Here is a 12924-nt window from a genome sequence, read left to right as displayed (position 1 = left end):
CATATGGGAACTTTCTGTATTTTCCATTAAATTTTTCTATAAACCTAAATCTGCTCAAAAACATACTTAATTAAAACACTTTCTATATATATATATATATATTTTAAAGATTTTATTTATTTATTTGACAGAGAGAGACAGAGTGAGAGAGGGAACACAAGCAGGGGGAGTGGGAGAGGGAGAAGCAGGCTTCCCGCGGAGCAGGGAGCCCGATGCGGGGCTCGATCCCAGGACACTGGGATCATGACCTGAGCAGAAGGCAGACGCTTAACGACTGAGCCACCCAGGCGCCCCTAAAACACTTTCTATATTAAAAAATAAAGAGGGCAATGTCCTTTCCTCTCAGGTTGTACCATTTGTATGAGACCCAATTCCAGATGCATAAAGAAACTTAGTAACTCTTTTCTGCCTTTATGTTGTATCTAATTTATTTTATCCAGTTATTCTATGTGAATTATTATAAATAGAAAAACACTTATTTCTAACAAAGTTTAGATGAATAATAAATAAGCATGTTATATAAAAATAACCTCACCCTAGACTCTTTTTCGGAAACAACTTTTACTATAGCATCAACTTTTGCTTTCTCTTAAGTTCAGGCTTGAACATCAAACAATGGCTTTCAAAGATGAAATGCTAGGTCGTCATAATTGAAAGGAGAAGCTGCAGGAAATACGGGGGCTGAGGTTTCTAACTGGACTGCAATAGAGTTCACCACATACTGCTTCTCAATTATTTGCCATTCCATAAAAGAAAATTTAAGTGATATTCGAAGATGCCCAGTTTGGAGACACTTGCCTTTGTGATTATACAAATGGGAAAATCTTTCTAGAGCATATAAGGAAACAACCTTACCCATGTTACAAAATGACCTGAGTAAAAAAGAAGGATAAGGTATTTTTTATTTGGGTCAGCTAGGTAAATATTACTTACTCTACCTCCTAAGCATGGAGCTCTATCACACCCATATTCCCGATGACACAACATGCTAGTCCCCCAAAGTACGCTAATTTCCAGTAAGCTTTCAAGAAAAACTGCACCAATTATTTCCTTTTGTTCCATTTACCATAACCAAGACATAGTAACGTTAAAATATAGAAAATTTACAGAATCAGAGAAGAAAATAATGTACATACAAAAAAACAATATACCAATAGACACATTTTACAAGTACCCAAAAGGAATTTGTTTAACTGCTTGTCCTTTTATATACTCTCCATCATGTCAAGTAATTAGCCTTTTAACTTTTTTTTTTTTTTTTGCCACAAGGGAACTGGAATGGTTAACTCTCCTAGAGTTCTGAAGGCAAGTTTGGTTTCTGGAAGGAGGGTTAGGTCTCCTCCACAGCCAAATGGCCAAGATTTGTGGGCTGACAAGAAGGATGTTACTCAGGTGTGTCTTAGTACCTTTCCACTTGGGCACTCACCTTACTTCCTATAGGAATTGGCCTTGTCCATCATATCAAGAGGATAGAGCCAGATAACTAATATTTATTTAGTACTTACTGTGCCCTAGCAACTGTAATTGGGTCTTTGTATACAATCTCATTTGATTCTCTAAACAACCATATTAGATGAGCATAGTTTTTTATATTTAACTGACATGAAAGCTCAAGAATTTTAAAAACATGTATCTAAGATAGGAAGTGGTAGAGCCTAGATCTGAATGGAGTTTTACTTGTCGCCCAAGTTCAGGCTATGCTGACAAAAAACAAATTTCAAAACATATAACCTACATAATAGGAATCTTCACATATAATAGAAAAGGTGAGTCATTCTCTAATAGTGTGTTACATTTTCCCTGAAATTAACCTTGTTCTCCAGTGATATAATAGTAAATTTACTCTATTCTTTGATCTTTAGTAAGAGTCTTAATTAAGCAAGCATGGGATACTGAACATAATAGCAAGAATGCAGGCACAAAATCATTACGACAAATCTCACTGTAAACTGAACAGACCAAGAAAGACAGCACATTATAGGACAAATTTCAAAAAAATAAGTAGCAGAGAGTGAGCTAGACATTTAATCCTTGGTTAAGAACAAAATGCCTAGAAAAAGAATTGCAGATACTAAGATCAGATACCACCTCTTACTTTGAAAAAATGCATTCCTTACAATGACAGACAGTGAGGATGGCTAAAGAATTAAGACAAGGAAGAAATGAATACCTCATTGATTCAAAAAATATGATCAGAGGTCCAATGCTCATAATGATGCAGTGAAACTAGGATACCAACAGATTGCCTGTGGAAGTGTATCGGTAAGGCTTTCAGAAAACAGTTGGACTAAGGGCGCCTGGGTGGCTCAGTCGTTAAGCGTCTGCCTTCGGCTCAGGTCATGATCCCAGGGTCCTGGGATCGAGCACTGCATTGGGCTCCCTGCTCCGCGGGAAGCCTGCTTCTCCCTCTCCCACTCCCCCTGCTTGTGTTCCCTCTCTCGCTGTGCCTCTCTCTGTCAAATAAATAAATCTTTAAAAAAAGAAAAAAAAGAAAACAGTTGGACTAAATGCATTCAAAGCAAGCCACTATTCACACCATTTGACATAGTGCTCCCATTTCTAAAAAGAAAACTAACCAAAGAATAATAGTCAACAAAAGGAAGTTCTATGTCGGGAAACATAGCATTTTTTGATAGCCACAAATTGGAATCCTAATTATTTTCAAAATGAAGAGTATCAGAGTAGTACTATTATTATCTGTGAACTCAGAAAAGTATCGATGACATACTATTAACTGAAGAAACAGGGTACTAATTTATCAATTCAAATTTTTATAACTATACACTAAAATTGAGTCAAATAAGAAGACTTTAAAGAATATAGTAAAACAATTCAATTGTTTGAAATATGGCAAGGTGATTGTAATTAAATGCCAAAGACACTTAACAACAGGACAAACCCTGTACCTATTAAGGGAATAAGGGAACATGCCATCCACATGCCAACAACTTCAAGGAATTTATACTAGATACTTCATAATCAATTTGATCATGCAAACACTGACATGGTGCTCATCAAAGGATACCTGCACATTACATTTTTTTCCCAAAGAATTGTAAATTAAGAATAGAGAGAATATGTGCAGTGGGCATATAATTAACTATAGCTTAATATTTATTCATGTACTTAACATGTACTTCATGTTAAGCGTAAAACTTAACATGAAGTAAAATATGCACATCTTAAGTGTACCCAAAATCTTAATTTGTTTTTATTTTTGTCTCTTTATAATTTTTCTAGTGTCCATCTTTATACTTATAAGTGATAATATTTTTCTCTCTCACTTGATATAGAGTGACTCTTTACTGAATGATGAGAAAAATCAGTTTGTTTTTGCTTTATCCTTTTTTTTCTCTAAGTATCTCCATATCTTGATTTTTGTTAGGCTTAATACTAATTCAACATTGACATGGTTTGTTTTAGCTTCTATAACCATAATTCTTATAAACACTTAACTTTAGTCCTACATTTAAAAGAAATTGAGAGTTAATATCAGTCTTTATATCATTACCTACCCTTTTCTATCTTGTTTGGTTCAATTTGTTCTTTATATTTCTGTATCTACAAGTATAGGTTTATTGTCTTTGTTCCTAACATACTTTATAATTGGTTAGCATCTTCATATTGTCAGAGATGACAATTTTATCACTTGTCCTCTCTCTTCAAAGCTTTAAATGCTCCCCAGGTCTCCTCCCTGATGATGACCTTGCTGCATCCACCACTAAGAAGAGTCAAGTGAGAATGATTTCATATTTCTACCACGAGTTCTACCAACTTACATATATCTTTACCTACTCACTTTACTTCTCATCATACTGAAATGAAAGAATATGTGTGTTCCTCCTGAAGCCCCCAAATCCCCTTTTGTCCTCTCAAAAAGCTCCTCAATAAATCTGACTATACCCCCCACTGTACTTACTGCCCTTGGGGTTTCTTCTCCCTATTTCCAATTGGATTTTCATAGTCACCATTTCACTTATCAAGTCTACCAAAGACAATATTTTGCCAAAACAAATGGTCATCTATCTGTTCTCATGTTTTTTTTTCTTAGTAGCACTTGATATAAATGACCACTCCATCCATCCACCCATGCACCCATCCACCTATCCACCCTTCTTTCCTTCCATCCATCCATCCACCCACCCATCCATCCATCCACCCATCCATCCATGTTGAAACCATCTTCTCATGGCTTCTCTAACACTATATTTGCCTGGTTCTCTTCCTACTTCATTGGTCATATCTTCTCTGACTCCATGGCAGGCTTTCTCTTCTCGGCCAACCTTCTAAATGTGTGCCCAAGAGATAAGAGGTATTTGAAGAACCAAAGGATTCAGAAGAAACTTTTATTTCCATAGACACAACCTTGGAACACATATTGTACTTCTTCCACTTGCAGCTTATCTGTTTTCCTTCTCTCAGAGTTGTTACCACCACCAATGTTTTTGTTTGGTTTGCCTCCTGCTCTCCTTCTTATCTGATTTGTTGGTACCTCTTCTTGTGCCCACACCTTAAACAGAGGCTTTCCCTAGGTTTTGGGCAGAGCTGTTTACTGTCTCTCCAGATGATTTCATTTATTGTCATGGTTTTCAACAATCATTGACTCTTAGATTGATGTCAGTAAGGCAGATTATATATCCCATTGGATATCTCCCTCCAACAGCTCAAATTCAACATGAGCCAAATGGAACACATTATCTCCCTGTCACTAAACCTGCTTTTCTCTGTGTCCTGGACAAAAACAACATCCACCCAGTGGCCCAAAATGGACCTCCGTATGTGGCCCCCACTTTTTTTCCCTTTCAGCACCCACATTTAATCAATAATGAAGCTATGTTGATTCCATGGAATACCTGGCTCATAAACCCAACCTGTCCTTTCCTTCCCATGGAGCTCCTCTCCCTCATCATCTCCTTCTCTTGGTGGCTACTCTTTGCTCATTTTGACACTACCAGGATTTAAAGGGCAAGAGAAAAGGCTGGGTAAGTGGGGGATGGGAGACCTGGTACTTGGCAGATACTGCCAAGAGATTTTCAAAGCTGACAATTCTTCTGTGGGAACTTCCTTAAGTCCTTTGGTGGTGTCCTGGCTGAGCCTTCTCCAACTGTTGTTCCATGATATGAAAACTGCCTCATCTGCAACTGCTTCTCCTGATCTCCCCAAAACTTCTCCCTCTGGCATTCATTTTTTAGCATTTTGCTGCTGGGATTCCCTTAGCCTAGTAATCTGTTTCTTGAATAGGATTCCTTTTTAAATGATCCTGGGATGATAAGCTTATTCTCAGTTTTATTTCTGGCATGAGATTTGATCTATCACCAGAAATGATTGCATGCAGTGAATTAACTACAAGGGACAAATATCAAGTGATGGCATTCTGAGAGTGATCCTATTGAAGCCCCTTCTTTTCTGGCTTGAGAATAAGAGACAAGCAACCACTTCCTCCATAGCATGACTTTTTCATATATATAAACTTCTTCATGAACCCCCCCCCCTTAAAAGCTAATTTCCATTTGCTTTAAATAGTAGATATGTGGAAAGGGTTTTAAGAGCCATGAGAAAGTTCTCCATTATTTCCTTCAGAAGTTTGCATTGGTTCTAATACATCACTTGGAAATTGTTATCTATTATACATTTAAATTTATCTTCCTCTCACACTAACCTCAAGTATATTGCTGAATCCTTCCTAAACCTAACCTGTCTCTAGATTTTCCTCTCCCCCTCAGTTGCATACAAACATACACATATAAACAAGTGCATACTTATATACTTCAGTTGTTCTTTATGGTTGCTTAAAATTTGGGGAAGATCCCTTTCATTTCTTTTTTTAATTTTTTTTATTATGTTAGTCACCATACAGTACATCATTAGCTTTTGATGTATAGTGTTCCATGATTCATTGTTTGCATATAACACCCAGTGCTCCATGTAATACGTGCCCTCCTTAATACTAACCCATGGCTATCCCATCCCCCCACCCCTCACCCCTCTAAAACCCTCAGTTTGTTTCTCTGAGAAGGAAGGGAAAAATAAAGTGGGGGGAATAAGAGGGGGAGATGAACCATGAGAGACAATGGACTCTAAGATCCCTTTCATTTCTAAACTCAATGGTGGAAATTAGTTTTATTAAACCCATATGGTAGGGAGGGACAAAGGGAGAAAGCCATGCACAGAAACAAAGCCAAAAGGGTTGAAAGAGAATACTATTTTGGTGTTAGAAAAAACTGTGGGAGCAAAGGATGCCAGGGATATAAATTCAACAGCAAGTAAAGGCACAACAAAGCCTTCCTCAGGAATCAAAGAGAGATAACTGAAGGCAGCAAAAGGGACATGGAAACAAAAATTTGAAATCATTGAATATATTTGTATTTTGACTGTTGTAGTCTCTGCCTTTGGAGGACTGCCATTGACTTCTCAAAGTAAGACATATGGTCAGATTTGCATTGTATTGAACTGAACTCCTTTCTCTGACAGTCTTATATACCCCCATGAGGATGTATGTTTATGGGGAGAGATAGGGAAGAGAACACGTGGGCTAGATTTCTTTTAATAGATTAAAAATCAAACCTGTAAAAATCTGCTTTGTTCTGTGTGGACTGCAGCTGAGTAAGCTGTGCAATTCGGATATCCTCCAGGGACTGCTGAATGCATTTGTCCCAGGGCTGGAATTTTTCATGCATCCAAGACTCCTCCCGACCAAAATGAGCCCAGCCAGCATGAAGCAGCCAAACTCTCTCCTCCTACCCGGTGAACAAAGAGCAGCCACTTTACAGACACTGAAGCTACCCAAAGACTGCCTCACTGAAATCCTCATTCTTCTGCTCATTATTACCTACCATGATACACGTGCCAACCATGAAGCTCCCCAAAAGAAGAACCGGCCACTGCTTCTCCATTTTTAATTCTACCCTGGTCCAGCTTCTCCAGTTTTAAGCACTAGGTGGAGGACAGCAACCTTTCAGTGTGTGGGGCTCCTCAAGCTGCTATAGGGTCTTAGCCTCTCACCAACAGTATGGGGTTCTCTGGGAGGTAGCATAAGGCTCATTTTGCAGGCAAAGATGTTTATTATAATAAAGCCTAGGAATTCAGGGAAGCCACATATATTTAAACATAAGGATAATTTGAATACCGTTCATTCACTCACTCATTCATTTATATGTTGCTTTATTAGGTAATTAAGAAGTTCCTCCTGCTCCAGAAAATAATATTTATGATAATAATAATTTAAAAAGTAAATTAACAAACCACATTCACTCCCCATTTTATCATATAAGCTTCTCAATAATTTGTATACTTATGGAGCAAATAGCATCTCTGACTGGCAGTCGTCTAGTAGGAGTTAAATGATTTGCCCAAAGTCAAACATCTAGTAAACTAGAATTCAAGCTGAACTAAAATGACTTACAATTTCAACTTGTTTCCAATATAGTATGTTGTACAAGTCTGTTTCATAAGGAAGACTCCTATCCTCATGGATCTTATACTCTAGCAGAGCAATCAGGCAAGTGGGAGGGAAAGAAAAGTACCTAATGATTGCAAGTCAGATTCTGACCAATGTCGTACCTAATTGGGTAACAGATAATAAATAGGCTATATTAGCTTTAGGACAGATTAATTGTGAAATATTCTGGTAGATTCTCTGAGAGCTTCAACCCCTCTGTAGTAGTGAATAAGTTTATTATATATAGATCTTTTTTTTAATGATCAGCTATCCGAATTTGAAGCTTTCTTAATAATGAGAGGAAATTTTTGTTTTGTTTCCCTAGAGCAGCTATGCATAACCTCTGGACTCATGAGAAATAAATTTAGTGTCTCTTTCATGTAATCATTCTTCTATTACCAAAGACCTCAAATTTAGATAAATTGAAGGATGCTAACCACTATATCAGGGTAGGACCCAAAAGCACCTTAGGAAGTAAAATTTACAAAAGCAGATGGAGCCAGAAAATAAGCACACACGTGGCCCCAAGACAGCCACTGGTAGAGAATTAGATTTCTATAATAGCTAGGAATTGAGGAACAGGTTCTACCTAGGATCCATTTATCTAGCTAAATGTAGAAAAGACTTGTAGAAGCAAATAAAATATTTGGAAAAATGTATTATAAGTGTTTCTCAAATTGGATCTATCCATATTTTTTATGCATGGATTTCACCAGTATTTGATTATAGGATTGGGAACCCTGGGAGGCAGAGAGATCTAAGATATGTTCCTAAAGGAAGAGGAGAAAGAAGAAAGTAGACATGAGGCAGTAAATACTTGCTTCAACAGTTCTTGGGCAAGCAATCAGAAAACACCTCCTGCAGAACCACTAATGCACTAGGATAGAATTATTTGGCCAATGTTCTGCTCAACTGAAGGCATTTTCAAAAGTGAGTATTCTGCTCATCATAAAGCATATCAGGTCATGTATTTTGAATTTTCTATCCTCGATGCCATAGAGCAAGAGCTTTCCTAGCTATTGTAAAGCATGTCTACAAATTCTTTAATAAGATTTCTGATGTGTGTCTTGATACATGGTATAAACACAAAATGTAATAATAACAGTGTCGGGCATAAAATAAACAACCCTCCAATGCCTGATTTTTACAGTACTTTGAAAATATGGTAAAAGTGCTCTAGATACTCTGACTCCCAGTCTCGATCCCTGTTAATATTGTCTAGAATTTCATTCCACTTCTCCTTTACATCCAAATCCTACCTGTCTGAAAGGAGCTTGCTTCTTTAAAACCCTCTAGTGGGGGCCTTGTGGAGGTACACAATCTGGATAAAAGGATGTGTGGTTGTTTATTAAGGATTCTAGAGAGGAGGAGGGTGGGGGGATGGGTTAGCCTGGTGATGGGTATTAAGGAGGGCACGTTCTGCACGGAGCACTGGGTGTTATACGCAAACAATGAATCATGGAACACTACATCAAAAACTAATGATGTAATGTATGGTGATTAACATAAATTAAAAAATTAAAAAAAAATAGCTACTGAAAAAAAAAGAGAATAATCCTGACCTATTCACACTTTATTATGCATGTCTAATATAGATTCTGCATGTTTTTTGGTCTCATAGACTTCTGGTTCATTCTTTTCAACCTTGTATTTTGGTGAATGCATTGCTGGATTTGCTCTCTATTAATCTACAGCCAAGGCTCCTTGATCAACATCTGGATAGGAGTATCCAGGAGTATCTGTCCACCTATTTCTTCAATTATTGAAAGTAATAATAACAGTGATCATCATAGACTACTGTGTTAAATGCTTCATATATATTAGTTCATTTTAATCTTAAATCAAGCCATCAGGTAGATATCATTTATAACATTTTACCAATGAGAACTGAGCCTAGAAATGTTAATCAGTCCATTCAAAGAGCTGCCTTTCAACTCTTCTCTGAGCTGAAGGAAGACCTGATCTGGCATGGAAAATCTTGGTATACACAACCGAACTGGGCCTACCCTCAGTCTAAGCCCTAAGAAATTATATGTGGGCACTTCCAGGCTTTTATGACTAAGGCCAAGTATCCTTAATGCTTATCTCTCATGCACCACACTGAAGTCTGGGCCATGCTTTATAATCATCTCAAAAGCAAGAGCTGTGACATTTCTGGACAAGAGCTATATCCAATACCTCTGAGTGCAAGACAGAATAGACAACTACATAGAACCAGACTTGCTATTATTAAATATGTGCTCCCCAAACAGAGATTCTACTTAAGAAAGATTTGAACAATTTATGGAATACATGATATTATTGTTGATGATGAAGATGACTTTGATTATGTAACCGTATTTCTAAAGACCATTCTTTCTTCTATGCTTTAAGAAGACTGAGCCAATCTTTAATGCACCCAAAGCTCTCCAAACTGCTGTGCCTCCCTTTTATGTGCCTCCCTTTTATACTTTTAATTTGAAACTATTTTACTTCTTTTTTTTTTAAAGATTTTATTTATTTATTTGGCAGAGAGCGAGAGAGCACAAACCGGGGGAGCCGCAGAGGGAGAGGGAGAAGCAGGCTCCCCGCTGAGCAGGGACCCTGATACAGGGCTCAATCCCAGGACCCTGGGATCATGACCTGAGCCGAAGGCAGATGCTTAACCAACTGAGCCACCCAGGTGCCCCCTATTTTACTTCTTATTGAAAGAAAGATAAAATCATTTAAAATGTACATATATCTGTGCACATCATGGCTGCAAAGGGAGGTAAGGCAGCATCAAGATTCAGAACTCAGCCTCTGAAGCCAGATTTCCTGGATTTATATTCTAGCTCCAACATATCACCCACTCTATAACCCACCATGTTACCTTTCAGTTTCCTCTTCTACAAAATGGGATTAAATAGCATATAGCTCAGAGGGATGTGAAAACTAAATTTAGCATAATAGTTATGTGTTATCTATTTTTTGTGGTTATGAGTACTCTAAACAGTTGTATCATGTATGAGGAATATTAAAAAACAATAATAATAGAAACACTTAAATACTTGTATTAGATACATCTAATAATTCAGCTTAAAATTTTAATGGCAAACTTATTTTTTTTTTAAAAATCCTTGTACTTTTGCTCTAGTAATTATAAAAGTTGTTATGGGAAAAATACCTTTCTATACTAAGGAACACAAAGAACTTACTACTATGTTATCCCTTAGATTGTTTATGGTTCCATATTAAAATTGGCTAGGCTACACATGGACAACCATGGATTTATGCAGAACTGGTGTTATAGTCTGATTTTTTTTATACACAGAAAGTTAATAAAATACAGGCTCACTTCTTACGAATCCAAATTCATCTTGAAAGAACCGTGTATCTCCTTTGTAGTCTCAGTATATATTACAACCATTATTCTAGCAATCCATCACTTTGGGTTTCTTAGTTGGAAAATCAGTTTGCCAAGAATCATTTTTCCACCCAGCTGTGATTCTTTAAAACCTCAGAAAACAACCTGAACATAAATCAAAGGTGTGCTGACTCCAACATAAAACAAAAACCAGTTCTGGAATAAAAATCATCTATTCAAAGAAAGCAGATTTAAAAAAAAATCTGGAAAAATACCATTTTAAAGACCCAAAGTACAAATGAAAAGGTTTACAATCTTCAGGGTAGAATAGTAAGTACTTGAAATAAACTTGAAGAGTTATATAGTTCTATAACTGTCCTATTCATTAAAATGAATAATATATGCTTGTTACATATAATTTGTTATATAATTATATATAATATTCAATGGCATCCAGGGATATATGGGTAAAAAAAGATAGAAACAGAGGTTCTTTCTTAGGAGTATCTGTCCACCTATTTCTTCAATTATTGAAAGTAATAATAACAGTGATCATCATAGACAACTGTGTTAAATGCTTCATATATATTAGTTCATTTTAATCTTAAATCAAGCCTTCAGGTAGATACCATTTATAACATTTTACCAATGAGAACTGAGCCTAGAAATGTTAATTAGTCCATTCAAAGTCACACAAAAGGTGGAATCAATAGTAACTTGAATCTGGTTGTGACTCTTAATTAAGTATTTCAACCATGGCAAGTTTCTTCTTTATAAATAAAGGAGCTACTATTATTTAATGCAAATGCTGTGGCATTTCTACTGTATCTAGTATCATAAGCTCAGGATATAAATATGCATTTGTCAGAGTCTACTGACACCTTGTTATCATGTACCTGGCCAACAGGGATCTGTTCATTATGGTCAATAGCAAGGCTTCTGGCTCAGCCCCACTGGGCAGCAAATTTTCACAGACCCTTCAGTAGAGTGCTTTCCTCACAGTGTTCTTCGGTTACTACTCTTTCTACTCTATGTGACCAGCTTGACCTTTGTAGACCTTGAGTTTACAGACTGTACAAACCAGAGTCAGAGAGAGGAGATAGGCTTCAGAGAATTAAAAAAAAAAAAAAATTGGAGAAGAGTGTGAAGGAATAAAAATGGAAGAAGGAATAACAGAAAATTGAGATTTGATTTCTCAAATGTTTGTGTATACATCAGTCTATCTCACTGGACCATAAGCTCTTCAAATGCCTAAAAGATATTGAGCAAATGTAAAGGGATTCAGGACAGGCCACCCTCCAGAATGTGTCACTTTGGCACATGGATTATTTTGAGCTGAAGGTACTTGAGACCCTTCAGGCTTGAAAGAAACTTTAGTCCCTCCCTTATCCACACAGAATGTAAACTGGGGGGTCTTTCCCAGAATAAGGCTTATTAACAGAAATCAATTTTATCCAAGTGGCCCATCTGTATGGGAGGACAGACATCTAATTACCAAACACCTGCTCTTCTTATTGCCCTGTGAAATGCACTCCTTTCCTCTGAAGTCCTAGACCCCTATCCCCTACTCTTTAGTTCAGAATGACATGTATACCTCATTTTGCATGACCATCTCTGGAGTTTCCATGCCTGTGTGGATTCTCCATATGTATGCTATTAAATCTGATTTTTTCCTGTTAATCTATCTCATTTCAATGTGATTCTTGGTACAGCTAGAAGGACCTTCAAGAAACAGGAATTCTTGTTCCCCTGAGAGTGTTTACATCTGAGACAAAGCTACTTTTCTCAGCATTAGATGGAAAGGATGATTTGGAGTATAGCACAAAGCACATTTTTATGCTTAAACCCCTCTTTTTGCCAACCCTGCCTCCAATCTTTATACACCCAAATTTCTAAGGGGTCTTCAGTAAAACAGCAATGCAAGTTCAAAGATCTATTACCTCAACAAATGTTGGTGAGGATGTGGAGAAAGGGGAACCCTCTTACATTACTGGTGAGAATGCAAGTTGGTACAGCCACTCTGGAAAACAGTATGGAGGTTCCTCAAGAAGCTAAAAATAGAGTTATCCTACAACCCAGCAACTGCACTACTAGGTATTTTCCCCAAAGATACAAATGTAATGATCCAAAAGGGCACATGCACCCCAATGTTTATAGCAGC

General features: G+C 37.1%; 1 protein-coding gene across 4 annotated transcripts in view; it reads right to left on the bottom strand.

The window, feature by feature from the left end:
• NRG3 (neuregulin 3) overlaps positions 1 to 12924 on the bottom strand; it is a 1015909-nt gene that overhangs the window by 341636 nt on the left and 661349 nt on the right. The window lies entirely within an intron of this gene.

This window comes from Mirounga leonina, unplaced genomic scaffold (genome assembly GCF_011800145.1).
Source record: "Mirounga leonina isolate KUSES-001 unplaced genomic scaffold, KU_Mleo_1.0 Mir_114, whole genome shotgun sequence".
Classification (NCBI taxonomy): Eukaryota; Metazoa; Chordata; class Mammalia; order Carnivora; family Phocidae; genus Mirounga; species Mirounga leonina.
Note: the sequence above shows the minus strand (reverse complement) of the source record. Positions and strands in the feature narration are given on the sequence as shown.